The sequence below is a fragment of the Setaria italica genome, chromosome I (assembly GCF_000263155.2).
Source record: "Setaria italica strain Yugu1 chromosome I, Setaria_italica_v2.0, whole genome shotgun sequence".
Taxonomy (NCBI): Eukaryota; Viridiplantae; Streptophyta; class Magnoliopsida; order Poales; family Poaceae; genus Setaria; species Setaria italica.
In genome coordinates this window covers 5467198-5477656 of record NC_028450.1, presented here as the reverse complement: position 1 = coordinate 5477656, position 10459 = coordinate 5467198, and positions in this window count along the sequence as shown.

Genomic DNA, 10459 nt, shown 5'->3' with positions numbered 1-10459 from the left:
GGTTAAGTCTTGTTGAGCTTAGTAGCTCAGCCCTGTTGTGGCTCCTGTTTTTCAGGTGAAGTTGCTGCTCCCGACCCCTCTCTTGGTGAAGCTTGGCCGCCCCAGCTCCCGCCGGGCTGGACGGTCGAGTGGGATCCCTCCTCGGACGGCGAGGAGAGGGATCAGTGATGTCCCGGCTGGCCTCACCAGGACATCCGACCCCGACGATTGCTTCCGCTAGTGTTTTACCTTCTGTTGTTTTCCGAAAGCTTGTAAAACTCTGATGTTCCTTTCGCAACTAAAATCCAGTGGTTAATTTGTTAACTCTTGAGTGGACTTGTTGTACTCTCTGGACCCGCTCACCTTCGTGTGAGTCTGCTAAATCGGTCCTGTTCAAGTGGTTAAATCGGAGGAGAATCCGACGGCACTTCGTGTTTACTCGGCTTAGGCATGAGTGTCGCATATCAGGCGGCTAAATCATGTCTAACCCAGTAGATCCGAAGTGGATCCGCCACATGCACGTCTTAAAAAATACGTCCTGGGACCAGCAGCTGTAGGTACCAACGGTAAATGGACAGAACATGCGATTGTCCTAGGATTCTTCCAATTCGTTGCATCAGTGAGCTAGATCCAACACGGTAGTTTCATAATGCACTGATCATTTGCCGAATTGTTAAGGAGTTGATGTGCTACGGCCACAAGTTCAAAACTCAGATTAAGCCGTTCGAGCGGTTGCTGCCACCGACGCCCGTCGCTTTAGTTTTGCTGCCTCTCGCCTCCCGTCCTCATCCAAATCTCGCCTCGCTCTCGCCCGGTCGCTCGCTCTCACTCTGGATCCGCCGCCGCCGCTCCCTCCGCTCACCCGCTCCCTCGCTCTCGCCCGCTCTCCGCCGTCGGCGGTCCGTCGCGTCGCCCGCTCACTCGTGCTCGGCCGCTCTACGTCGCCGTCGCTCCCACATCTCGCCCCCTCCCTCGCGCTAGTCCCCTGGCCGTATCCGTCGATCCCTCGTCTCGCCCGCTCCGTCGCGCTCGCCCACCGCCGTCGCTCCCAAATCTCGCCCGCTCTCCGCCGGCGTCAGCCCCTCCTGCTCCATCCCCGGCGGCCGGGTCCCTCTGTCGGTCAAGCTGCATAAATTGGGTAGATCCAGCACGGGAGGCCTCTTCCGCGCCGGCGGCGGACTATTCGGCCCCACCGCAGCGCCGCGGCAACGGGGGTGAACGCGGCCGCCAGGGATCATCGTCGCCGCCAAGCATGGCAGCCGGGATCCGGGCTCTCCGCCGCGGCGACCTTCACAGTGCCCCCCCCAGCAACCCCCCACCCCCCGGCCGCCTGCCAACTAGAGCTGCAGGAGGTCACCCAGAGACGCCATCCGCCGCATCCAAGCCGTGCCGCCGCCGTCCCCTGACAAAGCCTCCCTTGTACATCCAGGTAAGGCTTGTGCACCATTTTTGGTAGCGATAGGGTTGCTTCTGGTAGTTGACTGAGTTCATTTTCAACTGTTTTGCAGGTTCATGGTTCACATTCTGTTGGGTGGTGCAACAAATTCTTGAATTCGATCTGCTAATTCCTGCCTTCCTTAATGTACAACCCTTCCTCTTCTATTGCTTCGTGCACATGCTTTACTGCTGCAATGCTTGTGATTATGATCCATGATGCCTGCTTTCAACAAACCCCGTGAACATGCCTGTGCACCTGGGGCTGCTTTGCTGTTCTGTGCATTATGCTTGTACATTGTTACCTCTCTGGTTGTAGTTGGGTACACATGATCCATTTTTATACAGTGATGTCTTACGATGAAAATTAGCCATACATGTTCTGTCCATGACATGTTTGCTCATACTGATCTCTTGTTTTGTTGATGTATGGGTTTCATTACGATGTCATATTTCTTAGCATGCTACTGTCCATGTTCATGAAGTTAGCACTTGTGTGCATTATGCTTGCAATGCTTTGGAATTCCTCCGAAATGTGCAACCCTTCATACAACACACTCAACATAAGTAATGTCTCTATTTTTTTTAACCTTTCCAGGCGTCTGCTACAAGCCTAGTAGCAGCCCACCCGCGACGAACTACCTACGGTGCCCACACTGGCATTATCATCCACTTCTTCGTGCTCTCCCCCCACCGGTCTGTCCATACAATTTCCGCCACAAACGTGCCAAGACAGCTGCTAAGGCAAGTAACATATCCATTACTGCTGAAATTGTGTACTTGTATGCCTACTGGTTATCCATACTTCGGTGCAAAATAATTGCAGCTGCTATGTACTCAGATGGCTTCCAACCGTGCCAACTGGGATGAGTCCACGACGAAAATATTGCTGGACCTGTGCATTGCTGAGAAGAACCAATTCAATTGGAGCAACAAATGCCTCACTAAGTTGGGATGGAAGCATGTGTACCGCAGCTCCAACCAACAGACTGGGATGAATTTGGGCAGCAAGCAGCTGCACAACAAGCTCAACGCCCTGCGGAGAGCATTCCTGAGCTGGAAGGACTTGCAATCCCAATCTGGTTTAGGGCGTGACAAACAAACTAGTGGCGTTGCTGCTGATGCCAGCTTTTGGGATGACGATGAAGGGGTACGTCCTTTGACAGTCCAATAACTTATTCCTCATCTTATTTGTAGCAACATATTTTTGTTACTGACATGTACTGTTCATCATCGCAGGAAACCAGTGCTAGTGCTGCCCAGCCGAGTTCCTAGGCGAGTTCCCAGCCGAGTTCTGTTAAGCCACCACCGTTCCTCGATGAATTGTACACGTTGTATGGCCGTGACACCCAAGATAGGGGCACCTTGCTGACGGCAGGAGGTATTCGTGAGGCGACACCTAGCGCGGGGACTGAGGCCAATGCACAGGACTTGTACCAGGACCCATGGCTGCTAGTAGTGCTCATAACTTGTCCAAAAGGCCACCCCGGGAAATCTCTATTGACAGTTCTCTGAAAAAGAAAAGTGGCAGCTTGGAGGACTACGTCAGAGACCTTTCTGAAACTGTGGCAACGAGGAGCCAGAAACGTGGCGACCGTTAATAGGAGGAACTGGACCGTGCAATGCAGCTTATAGAAGAAGATGGTCTACAGGAGACGTTTGAGCTGTACTGCCAGGCACTTTATTTATGTAGGAACGCAATGTATCGGAGGGCCTTCACGAAGATGAAAACGAAAGAGGGCCGACTGAATTGGATCCAATTCAACTGGGACAGGGAGAACAAGTAGAGTGATTGTGGCATGACTTTGTTTTATTCTAGTGATGTGTACTGATGGGTTGAAACGATAATGTTTCCTTATGGGTTGAAACAATAATGTTTGCTTATGTAACGTGTCCTGTGCCATGAACATTGTGTTGTAGTACAAGTTAAATTTTTTTTCAAGTTCAATATCGCCCATGATCAGTAGTTAATCATCACTTTTTTTAACTTGTGTCACAACGCTTGTCTTAATAGTAATTTGGAATTTTGATGTCTGTTGTCTACATCCTTTGACAGGAAGGTGGTTAGCCCATTGGAGGCCCTCAGCAGGCGAACTAGGAGGAGGATTGGTTTTATTTTGGTGAACCTGAAGTAAGGTCGGGATGGTGAACCTAAAGTAAGGTGGGGAGGCAACTCCACTAGCGCTTGACAGGTTTGAAACAAATGCATCTGTAAAATGTGGTGCAACTAGAAATGTGTAGGCTGTGTTGGTTGATGCCCCTCCGCTTGTGCATGCACAGGTTCATTCAAGTATGAGTAGTGCTGAGGAACCAAATAGTGACACCGGCAGTGATTCCAGCTCTATTGTGTACGAGCTGGCGAGTGTAGCAGCAGCTGTAGCCGCATATGTGGAGGTGAACAGAAGGCCACCTCCTGTGGTGAACCCGCCAGTGGAGTTGCCACGCATGACCGGACAACAATGGGTTGAGCTCAATATGCGGGAAAGCTGGAGGTGCTTCGACAATTTTCGTATGTGTCCCGACGCGTTCCTTCAGTTGCATGACATCTTGGTTAACAATCATGGGTTGCAATCATCACAAGGGGTAGAATCTCTTGAGGCTTTAGGTATGTTCGTGTGGGCGTGTGCGACACAACAGGCTTGTCATCAAATTAGAGATAGATTTGAGCGGAGTTTGGACACAGTTAGTAGGAAGATGGCGCATGTGGCAGATGTAATATTTTCATTTGCCCAGACGGTAATTGCTCCAAAGGATCCTGCATACTCCAAGGTTAATCATAGGCTGAACCAATATGCACCGTTGTTTGATGGGTGTATAGGTGCTCTAGATGGAACACACGTTCCCGTACAGGTCGGGTGTGAGCCCTGCTTGAATTTCATTAACAGAAAAGGGTGAACAAGCTTTAATGTATTAGCGATAGTGGTTATGGACATGCGATTCACGTACGTAGGAGCGGGGAGGGCAGGATCCTGTCATGATATGTCGGTGTTGCGGGAGTGTATGGAGACACCGAACTACCCGCATCCACCTCCAGGTATGGTACTTGCCTAATTACGCACATGACGTAGCAAATGCAAAAATTGGTGCACTAATGGTGAATATTTTTTATTTTCTGTAGGAAGATATTATTTGGTGGACTCGGGGTACGCAGTTCGTGAAGGCTATCTGGAGCCGTATCGAAGTACTAGGTACCATTTGGAGGAATTCAGCAGAAGAGCGGCTGACAGTTTGGAGGAGAAATTCAACTTCCACCATTCCAGTCTTTGCAATGTTGTCGAACGAGCATTTGGCATGCTCAAATCCAGGTGGCATATTTTGCGGCAAGTTCCATTATATGATCGAGAGAGGAAAACGAAGATCGTTATTGCTTGCTTCGTACTCCACAATTATTTGCTAGACCTTGCCGATGCAAGTACTGCAGGTTCGAACATGGCGCGAACTCTGGACTACGGGGTGTCCGCATGGGTCGCAGCAAATGCTACTCCAGATATGGCTAGTGTACGAGATTGGATCGCGACAGGAATCTCTTTGATGTAAATGTATGCGTATGCTGTGTATGTTTGTGTTGTATGTAAGCAATTGTGTGGCTTATTCTGTACGTTCGTACCTTCGATTCTGTTGGTTAAATTTGCGCCAAAAAATTTGAATTTTTTAGATTCTTTTACCGTTACAAATTTAAATTTGAAATGTAGCAGCGCAGCAGTACGAGAACCAGCCCCAATAACCCAAGCAGCAGCTAGCAGCGGTGGCTAGCTGCTTCTACCACCGCTTCCAGCTGAAGCCAGCAGCACAGCCAGGAAGCTGCTGCCACTGCCGCTTGCAGCTGAAGCCAGCAGCGGCAGTTAGCTGCAGCGCACCGAATGGGCTGCCAGATATAAGGGCCAGCCACTATGTTAGTACCGTGCACCGTATGATCAACTTGTCATCTCGTGCATTACCACGTAGAATTACCATGTAGAATTTTAGGTGATTTGGAGAACACACAGAGAGAGCGAGGATTCTACTTAGATAAATGAAATAGTTTCGAACTCTGCGTGAAAGCACGCTGTCCATTTCTATTACGTAGTTTATCAGCTATTCGGTCGAGAAAAATGGGAACAAGAAGAATAGAAAGATATATAGCGAATTAAGGAAACCAAAAGTTATATTATTTTTTGACCAATCCATTCTTGGAGTAGAGGTCCATGGCCAAATCCTCTTGCGCTTCGCGTCATCGCCGGTTCCGCCGCACGCTGCATGGGTCCCACCTCGCCCCACGGTGAGCCCAGCAGTGACGCAGCGCCGTTTGGCCGCTACCCCGGCGGAGGCTTCCGTGCGGGACTCCATCATCAAGTTTCTCCCACATATGCTTCTGGAAGGCGCAACACAGAATCAATCAATCAAAATCAAATCACAGCTCGTCAAGTAATTTTCTTCGTTGCGCCCAAGGCCCAAGCTAACAACCTCTCGCTCAGCATCTTGTTGCTATCACCCTTTGTTAGGTCAATGGCGACTTCCGGATCGGATCGAGCGAGCAGCCGCAGGATATCCCCGCATCCTAGCAAAGGCATGACTGAATACGGGGTACAAGTGTTGGAAGATAAAGGCGATGGCAAAGCGTGAGTCGTGGAGGTTGTAACCGTGCCGTACTTAAATTGTTTTTAAGGAAACTTGTTTCACCGCCAACCGCCAGCGCTTTTACATTAGGACCTTTGCATTAGGAAAATTGTTGGCAGGGCCGTACCTAAGATTTGGAGGCTCTGGTGCGAAACATAAAGTGGAGCCGTACATTTAGAAAATATAAGTAACCAAAATGTATTTTGATTTGATTATATAATGTACTATGATTGAGTATTTTGTTATCCTGATATGCGGAACAGCAACATATGGGAGGGATGGAGAGGAAAGCTCATAAGTTGCAGCAGAATTGCAAGGAGGATTATTGAAGGAAAAATAAATGACAAGACTATTTTATTTGGCTAGATTTTAGAAAATGATAACAGATTATAGGCTGGAGTTTATTCGTGAAGAATAAAAAAAAGAAAGAAAGTATGCTTTGAGATTTTATGGACGAGTTAAAAGAAAGGAAAGGCTGCATGTCGCTAACTAGCATTCATCAGGGAGGCAAGGAAATGGATGGAGATTAACTAATACAACTAATTTGTATGCATGAATACTTTGACGCCCCTAATTTTGGGTGGCCCTGCGCGGTCGCTCCACGTGCACCACACAATCTACGGTCCTGATTGTTGGACTCTACGAGTGAAAGTGCATTTGACTCCCTACGAGCAACTTCAAAAGCTGTCTTAAAATTATCCTAAAATCTTATTTAGTGGAAAAATAGAAAAAACTCATCTCCAACAGCTCCCCCATCCTTAGCGTAAAAATGTGCAGACGTGAAAAACACCTCCGTCGCCCCACAGATATGCGGGAGACCGATCCTTCCCCAATCCATCAAAGACTGGCGAATGTGACGTTGACTCGCTATTGTATCGAAATCCTCGGCGATCCCAACAATTGCATCGCTGCGGCCCGCGAACACCATCGGCGGCTTGCGCATCTTCGCTCGCTCGATCGAGAGGCTACGAACTGGATGGAAGGACAAGGAGATCCGGCGGGCTTGGTGCTGCCCAAGGACACCCTCGCGGAAATCCTCTGCCGCCTTCGACCGCGCAGCCTCGCCGCCTCGTGGTGCGTGTGCAAGCCATGGCGCACAATCTTCGATGCTCGCCGGCTGCTGCTATCGGAGCTCCTGCCACACTTAGTGCGTGGTATCTTCATCGTGTGTCATGATGTCCAACATGATCCTGCAGCGTCTCCGCACCCATGGCCACCATGGGTGGTCTTTGCTGCCTGTGGGCTTTAGAGGGACGTACTCATCTACTATCGCCGTCATACTGCATGAACGGAGGTTTCAGAGCAAGGGGGACTTCTTCCCGGAGCCGTCGTTCCGGAGCTGGCGCGCGTACGGCGGCGCGCTCCTATCCACGGGGCCGCGCCTGCGTGACTGCATCACCAGCCGCTCCTCGGAGGCCGTCGAGGCTGGGACGCTCCTCGCCCAGAGCGAGAACCTGCTCTGCCGCTGCCTCTCCTGGGTCAACCTCGCCTTCCTCAGCTTCGGCTCCGTCGTGGGGTCTGGGGTCTTCGTGCTCACCGGCCAGGAGGCACGCTTCGACGCCGGCCCGGCCATCCCACTTGCCTACGCTGCCGCCAGCTTCTCCACGCTGCTCTCCTCCTTCTGCTACGCCGAGCTCGCTACCGAGATCCCCTCCGCGGGGGACTCCTTCTCCTACCTCCGCGTCAAGCTCTGGGGCGCCACGTCGTAGCTGAGAGCTTTAAGTGGGTTTTGATGTTGATGACATGCATAATTAAGAGACTAGCAATTTTATCAAGAAATTGACAGGTTCAAATCTATAGAAATGCAAATGTGTAAGAAAGGACCCATAAGTACTCGTGGAAAGGTGTTCAAGCATAAAGGAAAATTGATTTATTACTTTATATTTTTGAATTTGAGTATAGAAATACCGTACTATAAAGGGGTGATAGGTTCAAATCTATACAAATGCAAATGTGTAAGAAAGGACCCATAAGTACTTGTGGAAAGGTGTTCAAGCATAAAGGAAAATCGATTTATTACTTTATATTTTTGAATTTGAGTATAGAAATACGTACTATAAAGGGGGATGCGGCTAGTTGGTTTGAAGATGTCAAAGTGCTTACTTGAGATGCTAACTACTCATGAGAGACATCTTAATCGCACACTTGCACATTTTATTTCTTACAATTTCTGTGAGTGTCGGAAGTTCCAACACCGGATGTTTTCAGAAACTTTCGATAGGGGGTGCTTAGCGGATTCCATTTAATTATGTCGGAAGTTCCGACAGATACATTAACAACACAGCAACGGCTAGTTTTTGGAGCTCAGGTATTTATACCCCCTCAGCCCCCTCTTCATTTGCTGCTGATCTAACCCAAGACAAACACCTTCAAGAGCATTCAATACTCCTCCCCACTCCCTCCTTGAGCTAAATCTTTAAGAGTTTTTAGCTAGAGCTTGGGTGAGAGAAGGATTTGAGGTGTGTGACTCTAGCTTTGAGTGTGAGGTCAACCAAGTTCATCTCAAGAACACTTGAAGCATCTTCGGTCTTCAATTCGCGTTTGTTACTCTTGAAGCTTGCTTCTAGACGGTTAGGCGTCGCTCGTTGAGCGTCCTCTTGTTGTGGTGCGCTCAGGAAGTTTGCATTGCCCATCCTCTTGGAGGATTCATAGTAAGTAACTCAATCCTCCTTTGTGGTTGATTGAGAGAGGTAAAGGGTTAGTGAGGACACAGCTCTTTGTGAGCTTCTCAACGGAGGCGTAGCTTCCTTTGTGGGAGTGAACTTGGTAAACAAATCCTTTCTCTCGTGTGCTTGTTGTGTTCTTCAAATTCTTGTTGACCTAGAGCTTGATTTGTGCCAATCTATAATTCTTATGAAGTTTCTCTTATAAGATCACCTGCAGTAGTATCTATACATCATTGCTGAACTTTTGATTCAAATAGATTACGCTGAAACTTGTTTAAATTTAAATTTCGTTCAGCTCACGTTATTTTTTTTCAGATCAGTGTACATGTCACGTTCTTCTCTCTAGAGGTTAGAGCTAATGTGATTTAAAATGTTAGAGAGAAAAAAATAAATGTCACGTTGGAGGGGACAAAAAGAAATATCCATGTCAATAACGGCTGGACATAATCATGCTAACATTATGTTATTAGATCGACGGTCCATGGTGCCCTTATAGCTATCAACTTAATGCCGCAGTCCTCTTTCTCGGTGTTAATTACTCCATCCATTTATCTTTATAACACTTTCACCATTCGTTTATCCTATATTATATTATTTATGATTATAAATTTATAATTATTGTATAATCCAACTATATAAAGTTTACATTATAAAAATAAAAAATTAATAGTCGAATTATTGTCAAAGATTGTAAAGATTGAATCTTGATATGCGGGTGCGCCTTATAAATAGAAGAAATGGAGGGTGCAGTGCAAAATCAGTGCGAAATAGTTACGCACTGTTCATGAATACAACTGACACCGATGTCAATGAAGCTGACCTCGGTAGGTGGTCTATCTTCTGGCTACGCACGACTTTACCCTAGAACAATTTTGTCATCTTATTTAATTTGTCGTGTGCATCTGTCATGAACTGAACAATTTTGTTCTGGAGTTGAAGCGGTCAGTATGCAGTTCCAGACCTCCTACCAGTTTGCCATGTGGTTGTAAACTTGTAAGAAAAATGCATGCATGAAAGCTCCGATTTGTATATGTTTATGACTTTATGTCCCTAGATAGCGAAGGCCACTATCAAAATAAGAAACATGGCCGCGTCAAAAGCTAGCTGGTACAAATGTTGGAAGATAATTAATGAGATGATCAAGCATAGTTCGTGGAAGTGATGGCCATACTTCATTTGTTTTTGAGGGAATTTGTTTAGCTCTCGTCAATCTCTACCTAATTATTAATATTAAAATCGGAAATGCTAGAAACCTGACGTATGACATCCGGAGAGGACTGGACGTTCTCATCTCACCTTCCACCGTTCATGACACATGCTTTCATTCTTATCCACTTGTTTTCTACTGCCCTAGGTCCCACCTTCCACCGATTGAGGGGATGTTTGGATACGAAGTCCTAAATTTTAGGAGGGTCACACCGGATGTTCGGACGCTAATTAGGAGGACTAAACATGAGCTAATTATAAAACTAACTGCAGAACCCCTATACTAATTCGCGAGACGAATCTATTGAGCCTAATTAATCCATCATTAGCAAATAGTTACTGTAGCACCACATTGTCAAATCGTGGACTAATTAGGCTTAATAGATTCGTCTCGCGAATTAGACTCCATTTGTGCAATTAGTTTTGTAATTAGACTATATTTAATACTCCTAATTAGTATCCAAACATCCGATGTGACAGGTACTAAAGTTTAGGAGGGTGTATCCAAACACCCCCTGAGCTTAGAAAAAAATCAGACATCCTTCTTCCTCAATCAATCGCAGCGGCGTGGTTGTAGA